The sequence below is a fragment of the Mesoplodon bidens genome (assembly GCF_964165515.1).
Source record: "Mesoplodon bidens genome assembly, chromosome: 8".
In the NCBI taxonomy this organism is placed as follows: Eukaryota; Metazoa; Chordata; class Mammalia; order Artiodactyla; family Ziphiidae; genus Mesoplodon; species Mesoplodon bidens.
Window position 1 is genome coordinate 54,062,832 of NC_138165.1, and position 20,312 is coordinate 54,083,143.

At 38.0% G+C, this 20,312-nt stretch overlaps 1 protein-coding gene across 1 annotated transcript in view; it reads left to right on the forward strand.

Moving 5' to 3' along the window:
- The window catches only part of LRP1B (LDL receptor related protein 1B), a gene marked incomplete at its 3' end in the record, with an annotated part of 2,330,707 nt that overhangs the window by 264,814 nt on the left and 2,045,581 nt on the right, over positions 1–20,312 (forward strand). The window contains exons 7-8 of the mRNA XM_081243013.1: positions 2,129–2,353; positions 19,987–20,136. The remainder of the gene's footprint in view (positions 1–2,128; positions 2,354–19,986; positions 20,137–20,312) is intronic.

Consider the following 20,312-nt stretch of genomic DNA (forward strand, 5'->3'; position numbering starts at 1 on the left):
TGCTGGCATTGATGGATATAAAAACTACCTATGGATCATTTTAAGTACTTTTATAGCCACCACTTCTCTTCATCATTATTAACTAATCTCTGCATGGCCATCAGTTTCTACATAATCTGTTAAATAAAGAAAGCCTCATGTGGTTGAGTAGATCAATATTACTGACTTATCAGAAAGAGACTGATATGTCTATAATGAGTTCAGAAATGTTTTAAAGCTAATATATTATGAAAATAATTGTCCATCATCAGTACTTTGGCTAAATAGCATAATAATCATCAACCAACCACCCACAGATAGTGATCTGAAAAGTGTTCCTTCACTTTGACCAACTTCATCTGAGCAATTAATCAATTTTTAAACTACCTTAATTCAACTTCCTCAATTTCTCTTGTTCTGATTCTCCCCTTTCTAAAAGAAGGTCAGGCTGTCTTCATGTTCCTCTGAACTGCTGCAGTAGCTTTCTAGCTAGTCACTTTATCTGTATTCTCATCCCATAATAAATTCCTTCTTCAGAGTCCTGCAAGAGAAATAGGGCTAATATGTAGTGAGGAGGTTTTTCCCATGCTTAATGTTCTTCAGTGATTGCTATTACTTAATGTATATTGTAGCAACTTCTTAACATGGCAAAAATGGCCCTTTAAAATCGACTGCTTGCACATGTTTTGTACAATATGATCCAATAGTAATTGACTTGCAGATTCACAAACATGGAATGCTCACATACATCTCTTGCACACCTCGTTATCTCCTCTTCAAATGCCGTTTTACTAACATTATTGACTCACAAACCCTCCCATGACATTTTTCATGACTTCTCTAGAAATTTTGGTAATTTAAAATGGTAAGTTAGAAAAAAAGATCACAAAAAGTTTGATACATCCACCCATTAGGAGATGCAATCTATGTCTCTGCCTTTGAATCTAGGTTGTGACTTCTACAACCAATGGAAGACAGTGGAAGTTGTAGCCTGTGACTCCTAAGGCTAGGTCCTAAAAAGTCATGTAGCCTTTTCCTGCATCTCTTGAACTGTCATTCTCTAGACACTCGCTCTCAGTTCCCATCCACTATGTTATGAGAAACCCTAGTCCATGTGGAGGTGACAAGAGTAGGCATTCCAGTCAAAAGTTTCAGCTGAGCCCTGGCTTTGAGTTATGCTGGGTATCAATAAGGTGAGCAAAAATGCCTCCCAAGGGGCTTCCCTGGCGGCGCAGTTGTTGAGAGTCCGCCTGCCGACGCAGGGGACACGGGTTTGTGCCCCAGTCCGGGAGGATCACACATGCTGCGGAGCGGCTGGGCCCATGAGCCATGGCCGCTGGGCCTGTGCGTCCGGAACCTGTGCTCCACAACGGGGTAGACCACAACAGTGAGAGGTCTGCATACCGCAAAAAAAAAAAAAAAAAAAAAAAATGCCTCCCAAACGATTCCAGCCTCCAGAGTTTACAGTTACCCTCAGGTATCAGGACTTCCTTGCTGAGGTCCCAGACAGACTTGAGCAGATACAAGTCTGCCTGCTATGCCTTGTCTGAATTCCTGACTCATAAAGTCCAGAGCAAAATAATATGATTGTTGTTTAGACCACTAATTTGGGAGTGATGTTGTTTAATAAGTAGCAGCAGATAACTAGAAGAAAAAGCTTATTAAATCATGAAGGAAAGTTGAGCTTTTTTATAAGCCAAGGAGAAAAAAACATAGTTATAAGAAATGAATTAATAACAGACCAGAAAAGGAAAACAGCATGGTTTTAGAGTCTACCAGAATGGTGGGAAAAACAGGGAAGAAAATAAAAGTTGCTGGTAAGGTGTCTTGGGATCTATGGATGACTCTCAGAAGAAATTCAGGATCTGAATTTCTGTGACCAGCAAGAGTAGAAAAATTATGCTACAGCAAGTAATTATTGAGTACCTAGTGTGTTCCAAATACAAATTACCCCCTCTCACACACACTCACATATATGTATATATATATATCAGTTTTTGTCACCCACCTTAATATTCTTCATTGTCATATTCTAATACTTCCTTGACAATCCTTTGCACATGTGGAAAATCTTTTCTAAAGAAGCTTTTCTAATATCTTATTATTGCTATTAAAGACATTGTTCCATTTGATTTTTCTTAAATTACAGTTAATGATGCCTGATTCATCATCCACTCACTGCTCCTTCCTCATAGACAAAATTAAATGTGGCTGCTGGTGGTTTACAAAGAATATTTGAGAAACGTGGCAAAATCTTGCAGTCAACCATCTGTTCAAGGAACTGTTTCTTTTCAAGGAAAACATAAAGCTTCTCAACAATTGAGACTCGTGATTTCTTACCAGCAGAGACTGAGAAGTGTCCAGAAAGATACAGGTACTTGCTCTTCTAATGAATTCTCAGAGTCAATGAAGAAAGCATGGTTGTAGGAACACTTTAAAATATCTTCTAAACATTAAATCAAACTCATTTTCCACTTTCTCTTATACATGTTTTAATACAACCACGATTGTAGACTTGTCTACCTGATAATACAAATGAACAGTTAAATCTTCCAAGTCTTTTTTCCCATATTGTCTTCTTGTAATGGATGGTAACTTCACAGTTGCCAGTTACCACAAAAAACATCTCCAGGTGTTTGTATGAAAAAGTGGATATACTGAGCATACTATTTAATCCAATAAGTATGTTGAGCTATGAAGCAGATTTTTGAAAACATAAAATGAAAATATATAGAGATTATGTAAAGAAAAATGCAGGTAATTTATGCCCTTCCACTTTCATCCTATCTTCTTAGGCTACTATTGTCTCTTCTATTGTGTATTCTTTAAATTCCTCCTGTTGGTCTACACTGTGTCTATCCTTGTTTCTTTACCTTCCATTCTCTTTGAGTATATCCTCATATTTTTCTCATATCTGGCAACCTCATTGTATATAGGGACCACTATTTTCTTTTACTTGACTTTTTAAGTATAAAAATTATTTGAGGATTTCTTCTTAGACTTCTCTCCTTAGAGTTGTTCTTTTGAAAATGTCTACCCTTTCCCACAGTTTTCATCACTATTATCTTTCTTCTAATTCTGAAAAGGTTAATATAGTGGTCCCAAACTTATATCCAGCAGTCTGTATACCAGTGTGGCTTAGAGTCATGTTTTGTTTATTCCCCACAGTTACTTAATTTTACTGAGTAGTTTCCTTATCAATAATTTAAAAAGGAAAGCCATGTAAATTTCTGGCTTATGTTAGAAAAGCAGGGTCTACAATTGCAAGGGCACCAATCTGTTGAAGCTGAGCAGCAGCTACCTCCTTCAGAAAGACACATTCTTTCATGGTGCTGCACTCCCCATGGCTTTATTGTTTTGAACATAGCCTGTTACTTCAGTAGTCCCTGTAAGCATTTGAGTTTGCAAGCCCTCTTTTAGTCCATATCTTGAGAGCAAAAGATCTAAACCTTTATTTCCATCTGTCAGTTGAACAGCTTCATTCCAAAGTCTTGCACTGATCCTTATACATAAAATTTTCCTAGCTTGGTCTGGTAAAAATGCTCTTAGATACCAAGGCTGGAAGCTATGTTTTTTTGTTTGTTTGTTTTGGTTTTTGTTTTCATTTCTTTTTTCTCTCCTATTGGCATTGATTAATAGTGAGGACAGGTCTTATGGATTCAGCTTCTATAATATATTTCCTTTGCTAGCTCCTCATTACCTCTTACCTAGGAACATTAGAGATTCTAAGTGATCCTCCCACAAGAATTAATCCTATGTGTCTTCATTAGATTAACAATCCAAAAGTATATTCTTAATCATACTACTACCTTGCTCAGAAAACTTTTGGCAAATTTCAGTTGCCTAGAAATTTAAAAGAAATTTATTAACAGCATTCTAAGCCATTCAAAACAGGAACCAACCAATGTGTTCTTAGATCAGAGCATTTTAGAACAGGCATGATCTTAATGATTATCCAGGTCAATTCCTTGTATGTGTCATTGAGAAAACTAGGTCTGGAAGGGCTAAGTGGCTCACCCATAATTCAATAGATAGTTGGTGGAGTGAAGATCAAAACTTAGCTGTCCAGAATAAGTTCTCAGGGCTACTTGCACACTCATCAACCAAAGTACTTGTTCTAGCCGAAAGACTCGTTCCTGGCCTTTATCCCGTTCATCACTGCTGATGTCTGAACCAGTGCTGCCAGGCCTATCTCAAAGGTACCTCCATCCTTAGAGGTTTTGCTCATCTCTTCCCTTTGCTCATAGAGTGAGATATGTCTTAAAGTAAATTATAGATTGTAATTTTGTTAGGGCATTCACCATGTTCTCTGTTACACTTCAGCAGCCTACTTCTAGCTTTCTACTCTCTCACAAGCACACTGAAGAAGGGACCGCACTCTTGTAGCAACTGGCACAGTGTGAATTACCATTGAATCCCCAGCCCAGCCTCTTTTCTCCTGCTCAGGCTTGCCTTCTGCTAAGGATGTCTGTTATGATCTGCTGATTAGGGATTCCTCCCTCTGGCTCAGAATGATTCTCCTCCAGTTGTTTCCCATGTATTTGTTTCTTTCACATTTACAAATGATAAAGGTTATACTTTGGTTTTTGTTTTTCTGTAGCACATAACTGATTTCAATATAACTTTCATCCCTTTGGCCTTCAAAAATGTAGATCAGGAACATTAACTACTTGTGTTTTCAGTACCGTTAGTGACTTGCAGAGGTATATAAAACATCATCACATGTCTGAAGGGGTACAGCTAATATAAATTGTGATCAAGAATTGTTCAGCCACACAGTCCCGAGTCTCTGAAAGTCTACCAGGGTTGTGTTTGTGGAAAATGTATACTATTCCTCTGGCACCTGCTATTACACCCTAAGAAATAAACAATTTAATAGTTACTTAGCTTAATATCTATTACTAAGTAATTTTAATTTCATCAAACTCTTCATTCCAGTTATAGCTCCATGCTGTCTTATGAAATTTAATCAAATATTAATTTGAATTCAGGTCGTAACACTTCTAGTTATCTCTTCATAATTAAACTCTCACTTCAAAAAGAATGAAAAAAAAAGGAATGTACTTATGTCTAGAATTGCCTGTCTGCTGCTTCTTTGTTTTGCTGAAAAACATAATAATTAATGCTGAATACAATAATGATCTATCATATTTTTAGATATACAGTTGAAGGTATTTCATATTTTTATTTGAGATGCCTGAGGTTGATACAGATTAATCTTTTTTAACTTTAACCTATGCTATCTTCCTAATATATGCATATACAAAGCCCTATTTGATCATTATATTTAAAATTGAAATTGTCACAACTACCCATTCACTTAATATTTTAAAATATTTCATAAATGAGGGTAAATATTATAAAATATTTAAATGATTGCTTATTTTCTTCATGGTTTCTGCATTTTTTTTTTGCATTGCCTGCCAATATCAGGCCTTTTAAAATACACTTTTTCTTTTTTTTTAATTTATTTATTTTTGGCTGTGTTGAGTCTTCGTTGCTGTGTGTGGGCTTTTTCTAGTTGTGGCGAGTGGAGGCTACTCTTCGTTGAGGTGCGGAGGCTTTTCACTCCAGTGGCTTCTCTTGTTACAGAGCACAGGGTCTAGGCACACAGGCTTCAGTAGTTTTAGCACGCCTGCTCAGTAGTTGTGGCTCGTGGGTTCTAGAGCACAGGCTCAGTACTTGTGGTGCACGGGCTTAGTTGCTCCGTGGCATGTAGGATCTTCCTGGACCAGGGCTCAAACCCATGTCCCCTGCATTGGCAGGTGGATTCTTAACCACTGTGCCACCAGGGAAGCCCTAAAATATACTTTTTTATATTTGAGATGCCTAATTTCACTCTCTATCAGATCTCTTATAAGCACATTAAAAGCAGGGACTAAGTTCTACTAGAAATTAGCACAATGCCTTGAACCTAACTGGTGCTCAACAAATATTTTTTAAATTGTTATTGAACCCCAAGCTCTACCCTTCCTTTATTTCAATTTTACCTTCCTCTGTAGTTTTCCATTCCTGCCTGCTACTTAGAAATAAGCTCCTTCCCAGAGAAACACATATGCAATCAAAGTTTTTAATCAAGAATAACAAGAATAAATGTACAATTTTAGTTCTCAGGAATATTGTAATTGCTATATATGAGCTTAATTAATCAAAATGTGTTAAATCACAAACTTTCAGTATTTTATGTGACCTTAATTCGGTAGACGTATAATGTGCACATGGTGGCAATAACTATAAGCCTAAGGATCCAAAGATGGGTAAATCATGGTCCAGATCTTGAGGAGCTTATGATATACTGGGCAAAACAAACATATATGTGTTATAAGAGTGATGTGTACAGCATGCCATGGCAACAGAGTGATGGGACTTGACTGAATAAGCCTAAGGATGTAGGGGAATATCACAGTGAGAAGTTAACACTTGAGATAGATAGGTTTAGAAAGCATAAGTAACCATTCACTTGGAGGGGAAAAAGGTAGAGCAAACATTTTTTGGCAGAGAAATTATTAGAAACAACAGCAGCAAAAGAGCTATAAGAGAGCAAAAGAATGACATGGTTTGACATTGCAATGACCACACTTGAAGGTTAAGTGGAATTAAGGGTTGGGAGCATGAGGAGACATGAGAGCATAAAGTACTGGGAAATGAAACATTTTAGCATCACATCGGCAATGAAGATCTACTGAACATTTTGAACATGGATAATCATAAGATACAATGTGTGCTCCAGAGTCAACATAAGACTTACATTAAAGTGGAAGACAGATGTTAGTTAAAAGAGTGTTACAGTAGTCCATGTATAAGATGAGAACTTGAACCAGGGAAGATTTTTAATGTTTGATTTATTTCTTTTTGATTAGAAGCAACAACAAAAATAGACATGTGAAAACATTTTTAAAAACACTCTAGTACTAGTTTTTATATCCAGAGTTGTCTCTGTTCACCTATGTATAAAATTTTTTTCCACAATATTTTCAATAAGTAGCACACATCCAATAACCATATGCTGGTAAGTGAATAAAGAGTCTGAGTGATAGGTAAATGAGTTAAGTGTTAGTATAGGGAATACATTTACACCTACCTCCATATGGAAACATTTGTTTTGATACTTCTCATTACACTAATAGGCACACTGAAGTACAGTACATCTAATCCTTCTTGTCTCTTAAGCAGTCAGGTTGTAATGTTCAACATCCCGCTTCCTCTTTGCTATTATATTAAGAATTGATAGTGGGGCTTCTTAATTCTATAACTCTTATTCCCAAGATGATCCATTATTCATGTTCTTCTGTCTATTGTGACTAAGCTAGAGAAGTTTGAGTTCACTTTTGGTATGAAGCCATCATATTGACCACTTAACGTAGGCACCCAAAATAGTTTATTCTCTGTGTCTATGGGGCTCTTCCTGTTTAACACCATAATCCATCCCCAGCCAATAGTAACTCTAGATAACAAATAAAACCATCACTGATTTGGCAGACAATATGACGAGTGTGAGAATGTTTCACATTTTCACCATGTGCATGAGAGCTATAATAGCTGTAAAAAAAATGCAGTGTTACTGTTTTAATGTCCATTGTGTCACTGAAAAGGAATATATCAAGCTTTTAATTTTCAATATTTAAGTAGTCAATCAATAAAAATACTTCTTGTAAACACAGTTGTAAGTAATAGAAGGCATTTTCCTTCCTTTAAGTTAAAGTATCATTATATATCTCAACTTAAAATATAATTATATATCTGAACATTAATTACTAATTACATATGTTAAAATTTTATTATTAAATAATAATTATTTTGATATTAAATAAGAATAATATATATTGCTGAAAATATATATATATATACACACATACAGAAGTGTTTATTCTGAGCTCTCTGGAAATGCCCTTAATTAGAGACATCAGCCTTGCCCAAGGCACTCTCCGTTCTCAGGGGCAGCTTAAATCTAATGACTGCTTAATACGGTACTCAACCCCCTCTATGCAATACGGTAGACCTCTGAAAGACTTTCCAAACTTCAGGGCTCCCTGTGGTTTTGGCTAAGGCCTATGTTGACATTGCATTACCACAAACTCCTTCCTTTTTCCAGTACTGCTTCCATCCTTTCCCTCATGGAAGTGTTGATCCTAATAGCTTATAGTTGATAGATTATCCTGTTGAGGCTGCAGATAATTCACCTTCATTTCATGAAAAAGAACAAAGTTGGGGACTAGCTGAGTCTAGTATGATGAACAAGCCATAGCGCAGTGGGAACCTTGCTTTCTCATCTATTGTTTTGAATAAATGAAATAAATTTTAATGTTAACCATATATATTTAAAATATGATATGAGGATATAGAATAGATACTTTATTTATTCATTAAAATTTTATTCAATATCTATCATGTTTCCAGTGTGTCTGTTAGGTGCTGAGATTAAAAGAATAAATTACAAATAGCCCTTTCTTGAAAAGACATGCCATGTACAGGAGCCAGCTGATTTACAGGAATCTTTAAATAATGAGCTGATATCATATAATTATAATATCATATAACTTAGAACAGTTATTCTCCAAGTGTGGTCCCCAGACCAGCAGTATCAGCATTACCTGGTAACTTGCTGCCATTGCATATTCTCAGATGCCACCCCAGGCCAACTGAATCAGAAACTAGGGTAGATCCCAGCAATCTGTATTTGACCAAGATGTCAAATGATTCTGAAGCTCTTTAATGTTTGGGAACCAATCCTTTAAAGAGTAATAATGAAGGAAGTTTTGAGAGTAGTAATTTAGTTTTAATTTTTCTTTATGAAGGCAAAAACTAAGTTGGACTAAATATGTGTATATCACTGCAATATATAACTGTTTCTTAAAGGAAATTGGACAAAAAACAAAATTGAATCACCTAATTAAAATATGCCATCCTTTAAAATATTTTTACAAAAGTTCTAATAAACTGTAAATACAAAAAACAAACAAAAAGAAAATCAATCCAAAACAACAACAAAAAATCTCTCCTTTCTTTGCTGACATCCTAACGGGAGTTTTTTTTTATCACAAGGCTCTCTCCACATGATATGCCTGTTACCCTGGGAGGGATCCTTTTAAGTCTTATTACTATTGAGTTAATGAGGGTATTTAGACTGACTTTATAAGGATGGCTTCCTAGACCTCAATGACAATGTCTGGAATTCACCTTGGTTCAACTCTATCACTATTAGGAAATAATAACTTTGTGTTATGGATGAATAAAGATTAAGTGGAAACAACAGTCTTCCAAATGTATTTTGTGACTTTTATTTTGGGGGAAACGTCTTGATTAAAATGATTGAGGAAAAGCCACAGTCTTATTACATTAATGATTTACTGGAGATGACTCCTTTTATTAAATATAGTGTGGTATTTGCAGTTATAAGGAACCCAGTTCAGCATAGATTATAGAGTGCCCAAAATGTTCTGTATGCTTCCATATTTATTCTAGATTCCATTACAGTTAAAGTGGGGCTATGAATTAGTTGCCTGTAGACAATGGCCTGTGAGAAGATAGTAAAGTGTATCACTTCCGGTCTCAACTGCTTGAGAATAATGAGTCTTCCACGTTCTCTGTTCCCTTGCCCCAGGAACTCTTTAAAGCCCCATAATGGCAGCATCAAAATATAGAAGACATCTGAATTCTTGAGTTAACCAGATGGACATTTAATCTATATGGTTACCTAACCCATATAAGATCTTGAGAGAGAAATACAACTTTGCTATGTTAAGCCACTGAGATTTAGAATCTGTTTCTATAGCATAGCCTGACATCCTAATTATCCTGATCATTGTTAGTAGCCCTTTTCTTAATAATAACTAATAGGACATAGAGCTTGCTCTTGCTTGAACCCTTCTGTGGAGGGTTTTTTTGTTTGCTTGTTTGTTTTTACTTTTTGAATAGATAACACATTCATATGATTCATAAACTAAAAACAGATTTTCCTTAAAAGTCTGACCGTTTGGGGTGTGTTAAGCATGAATGTGTTCCCCACTGTGCATGTGGTGGGGTTGTTGTAAGGTAACCCTACTGGGCCTTGTGCTGGAAAAAACCACTTATGGCAGAAACGTTAGATTACCCAAATATCACAGACAAGACTAGTCCAGTCTCCTGTATGCATATCAGGAGCTTTTTAGAGCAGAAGTAGATAAACACCTAACTTTTTTCTTTTCACCACGGAGTATGCTGTGGACTAAATTGTGTTCTCCCAAAATTCCTATGTTGAAGCCCTAATCCTCACTGTGACTGGATTTGGAGACAGGGCCTATACAGAGGTAAGAAAGGTTAAGTCTTAAGGGTAAAACCTTAATCCCATAAGACTGATATCTTTATAAGAAGAGAAGGAGATACCAGAGAGTTCTTTCTCTCTGAGTGTGAACAGAGGAATTTTGATAGCCGTTTTCTTTTTTTTTTTCTTTTTTTTTTTTCTTTTTTTAATTTTTTAATTAGTTTCTGCTTTATAACAAAGTGAATCAGTCATACATATACATCTGTTCCCACATCCCTTCCCTCATGCATCTCCCTCCCTCCCACCCTCCCCATCCCACCCCTCCAGGTGGTCACAAAGCACCGAGCTGATCTCCCTGTGCTCTGTGGCTGCTTCCCACTATCTATCTACCTTACGTTTGGTAGTGTATATATGTCCATGCCTCTCTTTCGCTTTGTCACAGCTTACCCTTCCCCCTCCCCATATCCTCAAGTCCATTCTCAAGTAGGTCTGTGTCTTTATTCCGGTTTTGCCCCTAGGTCCTTCATGACTTTTTTTTTTTTTAAATTCCGTATATATGTGTTAGCATACGGTATTTGTCTTTCTCTTTCTGACTTACTTCACTCTGTATGACAGACTCTAGGTCTATCCACCTCATTACAAATAGCTCAGTTTCGTTTCTTTTTATGGCTGAGTAATATTCCATTGTATATATGTGCCACATCTTCTTTATCCATTCATCCGATGATGGACACTTAGGTTGTTTCCAGCTCCGGGCTATTGTGAATAGAGCTGCAATGAACATTTTGGTACATGTCTCTTTTTGAATTATGGTTTTCTCAGGGTATATGCCTAGTAGTGGGATTGCTGGGTCATATGGTAGTTCTATTTTTAGTTTTTTAAGGAACCTCCATACTGTTCTCCATAGTGGCTGTACCAATTCACATTCCCACCAGCAGTGCAAGAGTGTTCCCTTTTTTCCACACCCTCTCCAGCACTTATTGTTTCTAGATTTCTTGATGATGGCCATTCTGACTGGTGTGAGATGATATCTCATTGTAGTTTTGATTTGCATTTCTCTAATGATTAATGATGTTGAGCATTCTTTCATGTGTTTGTTGGCAGTCTGTATATCTTCTTTGGAGAAATGCCTATTTAAGTCTTCTGCCCATTTTTGGATTGGCTTGTTTGTTTTTTTGCTATTGAGCTGCATGAGCTGTTTATAAATTTTGGAGATTAATCCTTTGTCAGTTGCTTCATTTGCCAATATTTTCTCCCATTCTGAGGGTTGTCTTTTGGTCTTGTTCGTGGTTTCCTTTGCTGTGCAAAAGCTTTGAAGTTTCATTAGGTCCCATTTGTTTATCTTTGTTTTTATTTTCATTTCTCTAGGAGGTGGGTTCAAAAGGATCTTGCTGTGATTTATGTCATAGAGTGTTCTACCTATGTTTTCCTCTATGAGTTTGATAGTTTCTGGCCTTACATTTAGGTCTTTAATCCATTTTGAGCTTTTTTTTTTTTTTTTTTTTTTTTTTTTTTTTTTGCGTTATGCGGGCCTCTCACTGTTGTGGCCTCTCCCCTTGCGGAGCGCAGGCTCCGGACGCACAGGCTCAGCGGCCATGGCTCACGGGCCTAGCCGCTCTGCGGCATGTGGGATCTTCCCGGACCGGGGCACGAACCCGTGTCCCCTGCATCGGCAGGCGGACTCTCAACCACTGCGCCACCAGGGAAGCCCGTGAGCTTATTTTTGTGTATGGTGTTAGGGAATGATCTAATCTCAAACTTTTACATGTCCCTGTCCAGTTTTCCCAGCACCACTTATTGAAGAGGCTGTCCTTTCTCCACTGTACATTCCTGGCTCCTTTATCAAAGATAAGTTGGCCATATGTGCGTGGGTTTATCTCTGGGCTTTCTATCCTGATCCACTGATCTATCTTTCTGTTTTTATGCCAGTACCACACTGTCTTAATTACTGTAGCTTTGTAGTATAGTCTGAAGTCAGGGAGCCTGATTCCTCCAGCTCCGTTTTTCGTTCTCAAGATTGCTTTGGCTATTCGGGGTCTTTTGTTTTTCCAAACAAATTTTGAAATTTTTTGTTCTAGTTCTGTGAAAAATGCCAGTGGTAGTTTGATAGGGATTGCATTGAATCTGTAGATTGCTTTGGGTAGTAGAGTCATTTTCACAATATTGATTCTTCCAATCCAGGAGCATGGTATATCTCTCCATCTATTTGTATCATCTTTAATTTCTTTCATCAGTGTCTTATAATTTTCTGCATACAGGTCTTTTGTCTCCTTAGGTAGATTTATTCCTAGATATTTTATTCTTTTTGTTGCAATGGTAAATGGGAGTGTTTTCTTGATTTCTTTTTCAGATTTTTCATCATTAGTGTACAGGAATGCCAGAGATTTCTGTACATTAATTTTGTATCCTGCTACTTTACCAAATTCATTGATTAGTTCTAGTAGTTTTTCGGTAGCATCTTTAGGATTCTCTATGTATAGTATCATGTCATCTGCAAACAGTGACAGCTTTACTTCTTCTTTTGCAATTTGGATTCCTTTTATTTCCTTTTCTTCTCTGATTGCTGTGGCTAAAACTTCCAAAACTATGTTGAATAAGAGTGGTGAGAGTGGGCAGCCTTGTCTTGTTCCTGATCTTAGTGGAAATGGTTTCAGTTTTTCACCATTGAGGACAATGTTGGCTGTGGGTTTGTCATATATGGCCTTTATGATGTTGAGGAAAGTTCCCTCTATGCCTACTTTCTGCAGGGTTTTTATCATAAATGGGTGTTGAATTTTGTCGAAAGCTTTCTCTGCATCTATTGAGATGATCATATGGTTTTTCTCCTTCAACTTGTTAATATGGTGTATCACATTGATTGATTTGCATATATTGAAGAATCCTTGCATTCCTGGAATCAACCCCACTTGATCATGGTGTATGATCCTTTTAATGTGCTGTTGGATTCTGTTTGCTAGTATTTTGTTGAGGATTTTTGCATCTATGTTCATCAGTGATATTGGCCTGTAGTTTTCTTTCTTTGTGACATCCTTGCCTGGTTTTGGTATCAAGGTGATGGTGGCCTCGTAGAATGAGTTTGGGAGTGTTCCTTCCTCTGATATTGTTTGAAAGAGTTTGAGAAGGATGGGTGTTAGCTCTTCTCTAAATGTTTGATAGAATTCGCCTGTGAAGCCATCTGGTCCTGGGCTTTTGTTTGATGGAAGATTTTTAATCACAGTTTCAATTTCAGTGCTTGTGATTGATTGGTCTATTCATATTTTCTATTTCTTCCTGATTCAGTCTTGGCAGGTTGTGCATTTCTAAGAATTTGTCCATCTCTTCCAGGTTGTCCATTTTATGGGCATAGAGTTGCTTGTAGTAATCTCTCATGATCTTTTGTATTTCTGCAGTGTCAGTTGTTACTTCTCCTTTTTCATTTCTAATTCTATTGATTTGAGTCTTCTCCCTTCTTTTCTTGATGAGTCTGGCTAATGGTTTATCAATTTTGTTTATCTTCTCAAAGAACCAGCTTTTAGTTTTATTGATCTTTGCTATCGTTTCCTTCATTGCTTTTTCATTTATTTCTGATCTGATTTTTATGATTTCTTTCCTTCTGCTAACTTTGGGGTGTTTTTGTTCTTCTTTCTCTAATTGCTTTAGGTGCAGGGTCAGGTTGTTTATTCGAGATGTTTCCTGTTTCTTAAGGTGGGATTGTATTGCTATAAACTTCCCTCTTAGAACTGCTTTTGCTGCATCCCATAGGTTTTGGGTCGTCGTGTCTCCATTGTCATTTGTTTGTAGGTATTTTTTTATTTCCTCTTTGATTTCTTCAGTGATCACTTCGTTATTGAGTAGTGTATTGTTTAGCCTCCATGTGTTTGTATTTTTTACAGCTCTTTTCCTGTAATTGATATCTAGTCTCATAGCATTGTGGTCAGAAAAGACACTTGATACAATTTCAATTTTCTTAAATTTACCAGGGCTTGATTTGTGACCCAAGATATGATCTATCCTGGTGAATGTTCCATAAGCACTTGAGAAAAATGTGTATTCTGTTGTTTTTGGATGGAATGTCCTATAAATATCAATGAAGTCCATCTTGTTTAATGTATCATTTAAAGCTTGTGTTTCCTTATTTTTTTTCATTTTGGAAGATCTGTCCATTGGTGAAAGTGGGGTGTTAAAGTCCCCTACTATGATTGTGTTACTGTCGATTTCTCCTTTTATGGCTGTTAGTATTTGCCTTATGTATTGAGGTGCTCCTATGTTTGGTGCATAAATATTTACAATTCTTATATCTTCTTCTTGGATCGATCTCTTGATCATTAGGTAGTGTCCTTCTTTGTCTCTTCTAGTAGTCTTTATTTTAAAGTCTATTTTGTCTGATATGAGAATTGCTACTCCAGCTTTCTTTTGTTTTCCATTTGCATGGAATATCTTTTTCCATCCCCTTACTTTCAATCTGTATGTGTCCCTAGGTCTGAAGTGGGTCTCTTGTAGACAGCATATATATGGGTCTTGTTTTTGTATCCATTCAGCCAATCTGTGTCTTTTGGTGGGAGCATTTAGTCCATTTACATTTAAGGTAATTATCGATATGTATGTTCCTATTCCCATTTTCTTAATTGTTTTGGGTTCGTTGTTGTAGGTCTTTTCCTTCTGTTGTGTTTCTTGCCTAGAGAAGTTCCTTTAGCATTTGTTGTAAAGCTGGTTTGGTGGTGCTGAACTCTCTCAGCTCTTGCTTGTCTGTAAACGTTTTAATTTCTCCATCAAATTTGAATGAGATCCTTGCTGGGTAGAGTAATCTTGGTTGCAGGTTTTTCTCCTTCATCAGTTTAATTATGTCCTGCCACTCCCTTCTGGCTTGTAGAGTTTCTGCTGATAGATCAGCTGTTATCCTGATGGGGATTCCCTTGTGTGTTATTTGTTGTTTTTGCCTTGCTGCTTTTAATATGATTTCTTTGTGTTTAATTTTTGACAGTTTGATTAATATGTGTCTTGGCGTATTTCTCCTTGGATTTATTCTGTATGGGACTCTCTGTGCTTCCTGGACTTGATTAACTATTTCCTTTCCCATATTAGGGAAGTTTTCAACTATAATCTCTTCAAATATTTTCTCAGTCCCTTTCTTTTTCTCTTCTTCTTCTGGAACCCCTATAATTCGAATGTTGGTGCGTTTAATGTTGTCCCAGAGGTCTCTGAGACTGTCCTCTGTTCTTTTCATTCTTTTTTCTTTATTTTGCTCTGCAGCAGTTATTTCCACTATTTTATCTTCCACCTCACTTATCCGTTCTTCTGCCTCAGTTATTCTGCTATTGATCCCATCTAGAGTATTTTTTATTTCATGTATTGTGTTTTTAATCGATGCTTGATTCATCTTTAGTTCTTCTAGGTCCTTGTTAACTGTTTCTTGCATTTTGTCTATTCTATTTCCAAGATTTTGGATCTGGGAAATAGAATCTTGGATCATCTTTACCATCATTATTCTGAATTCTTTTTCAGGTAGACTGCCTATTACGTCTTCATTTGTTAGGTCTGGTGGGTTTTTATCTTGTTCCTTCTCCTGCTGTGTGTTTTTCTGTCTTCTCATTTTGCTTATGTTACTGTGTTTGGGGTCTCCTTTTTGCAGGCTGCAGGTTCGTAGTTCCCGTTGTTTTTGGTGTCTGTCCCCAGTGGCTAAGGTTGGTTTAGTGGGTTGTGTAGGCTTCCTGGTGGAAGGTACTAGTGCCTGTGTTCTGGTGAATGAGGCTGGATCTTGTCTTTCTGGTGGGCAGGTCCACGTCTGGTGGTGTGTTTTGGGGTGTCTGCGGACTTTTTATGATTTTAGGCCACCTCTCTGCTAATGGGTGGCGTTGTGTTTCTGTCTTGCTAGTTGTTTGGCATAGGGTGTCCAGCACTGTAGCTTGTTGGTCGTTGAGTAAAGCTGGGTGCTGGTGTTGAGATGGAGATCTCTGGAAGATTTTCGCCGTTTGATATTATGTGGAGCTGGGAGGTCTCTTGTGGACCAGTGTCCTGAAGTTGGCTCTCCCACCTCAGAGGCACAGCACTGACTCCTGGCTCCTCAATTTGGGATGATTTGTTGTCTATTCATGTATTCCACAGATGCAGGGTACATCAAGTTGATTGTGGAGCTTTAATCCGCTGCTTCTGAGGCTGCTGGGAGAGGTTTCCCTTTCTCTTCTTTGTTCTCACAGCTCCTGGGTCTCAGCTTTGGATTTGGCCCCGCCTCTGCGTGTAGGTCGCCGGAGGGCGTCTGTTCTTCGCTCAGAGAGGACAGGGTTAAAGGAGCAGCCTCTTCGGGGACTGTGGCTCACTCAGGCCGGGCGGGAGGGAGGGGCACGGAGTGCGGGGCGAGCCTGCAGTGGCAGAGTTCGGCGTGACGTTGCACCAGCCCGAGGCGCGCCGTGCGTTCTCCCAGGGAAGCCGCCCCTGGATCCCGGGACCCCGGCAGTGGCGGGCTGCACAGGCTCCCGGAAGGGCGGTGTGGACAGTGACCTGCGCTCGCACACAGGCTTCTTGGCGGCGGCAGCAGCAGCCCCAGCGTCCCACGCCCATCACTGGGCTCCGCGCTTTCAGTCGTGACTCGCGCCCGTCTGTGGAGCCCCTTTAAGCAGCGCTCTTAATCCCCTCTCCTCGCGCACCAGGAAACCAAGAGGGAAGAAAAAGTCTCTTGCCTCTTCGGCAGCTCCAGAGTTTCCCCGGACTCCCTGCCGGCTAGCTGTGGCACATTAGCCCCCTTCAGGCTGAGTTCTCGCCGCCAGCCCCAGTCCTTTCCCTGCGCTCTGACCGAAGCCCGAGCCTCAGCTTCCAGCGCCGCCCGCCCTGGCGGGCGAGCAGACAAGCCTCTCGGCCGGGTGAGTGCCGCTCGGCACCGATCCTCTGTGCGGGAATCTCTCCGCTTTGCCCTACCCAGGTATGTGGGGAGTTTCTTGCCTTTTGGGAGGTCTGGGGTCTTCTGCCAGCATTCAGTAGGTGTTCTGTAGGAGTTGTTCCACGTGTAGCTGTATTTCTGGTGTATCCGTGGGGAGGAAGGTGATCTCCGCGTCTTACTCTTCCGCCATCTTCCCCGGAAGTCCGATAGCCGTTTTCTTACAAAGATCTGCTTTAGGTCATTTGTTGTATCCATATCTATTTTTCAATATGTTGGCTTGAGGGTGATGAAATATGATAACAACTCACCGAGAGTTCTTTTTTCACAGGTTATTTTAATCCCTTTGAGGCAATTTTAGGACCATTCTTTGAAATAGATACTAACTTAGAATCTTTGTATTCCCAGTACCTGATGCAAGGGTCTGATTGTGCAACAGATTTCTGATGTACTTTGAGAATACATGGAACACTCTGAGACATTTTGAGGTCCCAGTACAATCAGTATATTTTTCTCCTGAAATGATCCATCCTGAAAGAATAAGTTGGAGCCCTATCCAAGGCATCTACACATCTTTTCATACACAAGAAAGTGCTGTGTATGGTTTGCTTTTACTGAAATAAATCTTGGATGTGATACATGTAGTGTGATCAAGATATGATTGCTATTCATTAATTTTAAAAAGTATTTATTGAATGCCTATAATGTGTCCTAGTAACATAGCAGTAAAAAGAAATAAACACAATAAACCTCTGAATACTGGACCTCACATTTCAGTTCAGAGGAATCAGCAGCAAACAAAAATTATATATATATATATATATATACATATATATATATATGCTTATATACATATACATAAACATATATACATCAAGTGGTAGTAAGTGCTATAAATAAGATGACATATCATCCCTTCCATAAAAACAGTGCTACCTACCATTATTTAAAGACAAAATATCAAAATATGATAAATTCATTAATATTTAGCAGAATAAATACAATGATCAATTTTAATTATATATCATTAATACTCCTTTTAAAATATACTTTTTGAAGTGGGGTTAACTTGTAAGTATATTACTCAATGTACCCTCCCCTCCTGAGTTTATGAGGTCTCATCTCCTCTATCTGAGGCTCATGAAGTTTCCCTTCCTTAGCTAAAGATCATGAGGACTCTCCATCCTGGCATGTCACAAACCAATTCTTGGAAGCTTCCATTAATTGCCTTCATCTTGGAGAAAGAAAAAAAAGTTCCCCACCTCCCTCTGAGTGTTCCTCTCTTTCTTAACTTCAATGCATTTTTTATAAAAGGTAACAGTTTGCTTATAAATTTGAAATTTGTGTGTGTGTCCTGGGGCGAGGGTTCTAACACAAGTGAAATTTACATAGCAAAGTAATTCCCCCATATAATTATTTTTTTTTTCTAGTGAGATAATTCAACTGACTACTTGTGGGAACATTTTGAAATACTTAACTCAGGAGGTGTCTTTTTTGGCCACTTCCCCCTTATCCGTTTAAAGGTCTGCATCAGTAAACTATCCCAGACATTTAAATGTATGATTTGATCAGAATGGGGAGGTATGCCACGGAAGTCTTTGCCCATCCACACTTGCAGCAGAGGGCCAAAATATAAGATGTAAAAGAATTAAACAAAAGAGATAGAGCATCGTCATTTTCCTTCTTGCCTTCTAGCTTTTGTCCCTCTCCCACCCGGCCCCCATATACTCACTTTGTTTTCCTTTCTGCTATCTCTCTGTCTTGCCTTAGGAACTGTGACTTGCTTATAAACCACAAGGCTTGCAAAAATAATTCTGGGAAAAACTGTTCTGATGGTTATTGTAAACCCAAGCAAAAGACATGACATGCAACCATGAGTTTTGCTTAAAGTCAAAAATCACAGCCTAAATCAAAACCATAAAGGCAGCTACTCAGCTCTCCCTATGATGCCAAAACTGACTGCTTCAATTAGGAAGCTACTACATCTTCAGATGCTCTGTTTCACAAGAGCTGAATAAATTCTTTAACCTCTATTTGAATCACTTAAATTTCTTTTGAAAATTCAAGATCAGAGAGTTCAGGGCATAGGCATTAAAATTTTCACTGGGGCTTGAGGGCAAATGATAGGTGGAGCATAAGACTTTAGCACTGAATTACATTATGCAACAGTATAACGTGTATTCTTAGTCTTTAGAAATTGCCTTAATTGGCTTGAGGTCAAAACAAACTGTAAAGGCATAGTTCTAACATTCATACAGAAGTATTTGTGGAATTGTCATCCCTGATTGGAGCAGGAATCCTCTATTGTTTTATACATGCCTTTATAGTAGGTATTATGGTAACTGATTCCTCAAAGACATGACCTGTTGATAAACACAGCTACAACAGTCCAAGAAAATATCAATGTTATGAAATACAAGTATATCTTCATTGTAGAAAAATGACATAACCCCTGAAATGATAAACCAGGAAGAATTTTTTAGTGCTTCTAAGTCCAATGCTATGGAGCATCCTTTTCTGGTAGGCAATGTAGCAGATCAACTGTAGTTTCCATTTGTGGAACCAAAGTTTGACAGACAATGGATAATTCTGAAAGATTTATTAAGTTAACTTTATCATTAAAGTAGGTATATCCAAGATTGTAGATATCTTCATTTTGTTTACAGTTCTCTTAGGAACAATGTTGGAATGTCCAGTTTAACGTTTCTCTATGTGTTTGTATATGTGAGTGTTCATACATTTGTCCTAGGTATTGAATTTACTCTTTAAGTTGATCTCTGGCTCAATTTATACAGTTTTGACTTTGTGAACAGGCCATCAGAACAGAAGAAACAGTGACATCCAATGTAATTCTAAGGGAAGAGCTGGTAACACGTCATTTAGAACTACAAATGTGTTTTTTGTATTTTCTTTTTTGTAGAGAAAGATATGTGGGAAGAAGAAAGGGAGGGAGAAGGAAAGAAGGAATGAAAGAAGGAAAGCAGAAAGAAGTATAAAGGGGAAAGAAAACTCCAGAAGAGAGAGAACATCTAAACAAACAAAGATCTCCTGATCCAATTGCATACTTCAGGTGGGCTGTATCTTTCATGACTTTTAAAATCCTAATGATAACGGGACACTCTGCAAAAGCTACAAACTGTAGACTACTAGAGTTTTATAGTACCACGATTTATTTTATTTGGGCATTTTGTGATGTCTGCACAGAGTTTTAAAATCAGTAGGATTAGACATGTACTCTGCTTAGCA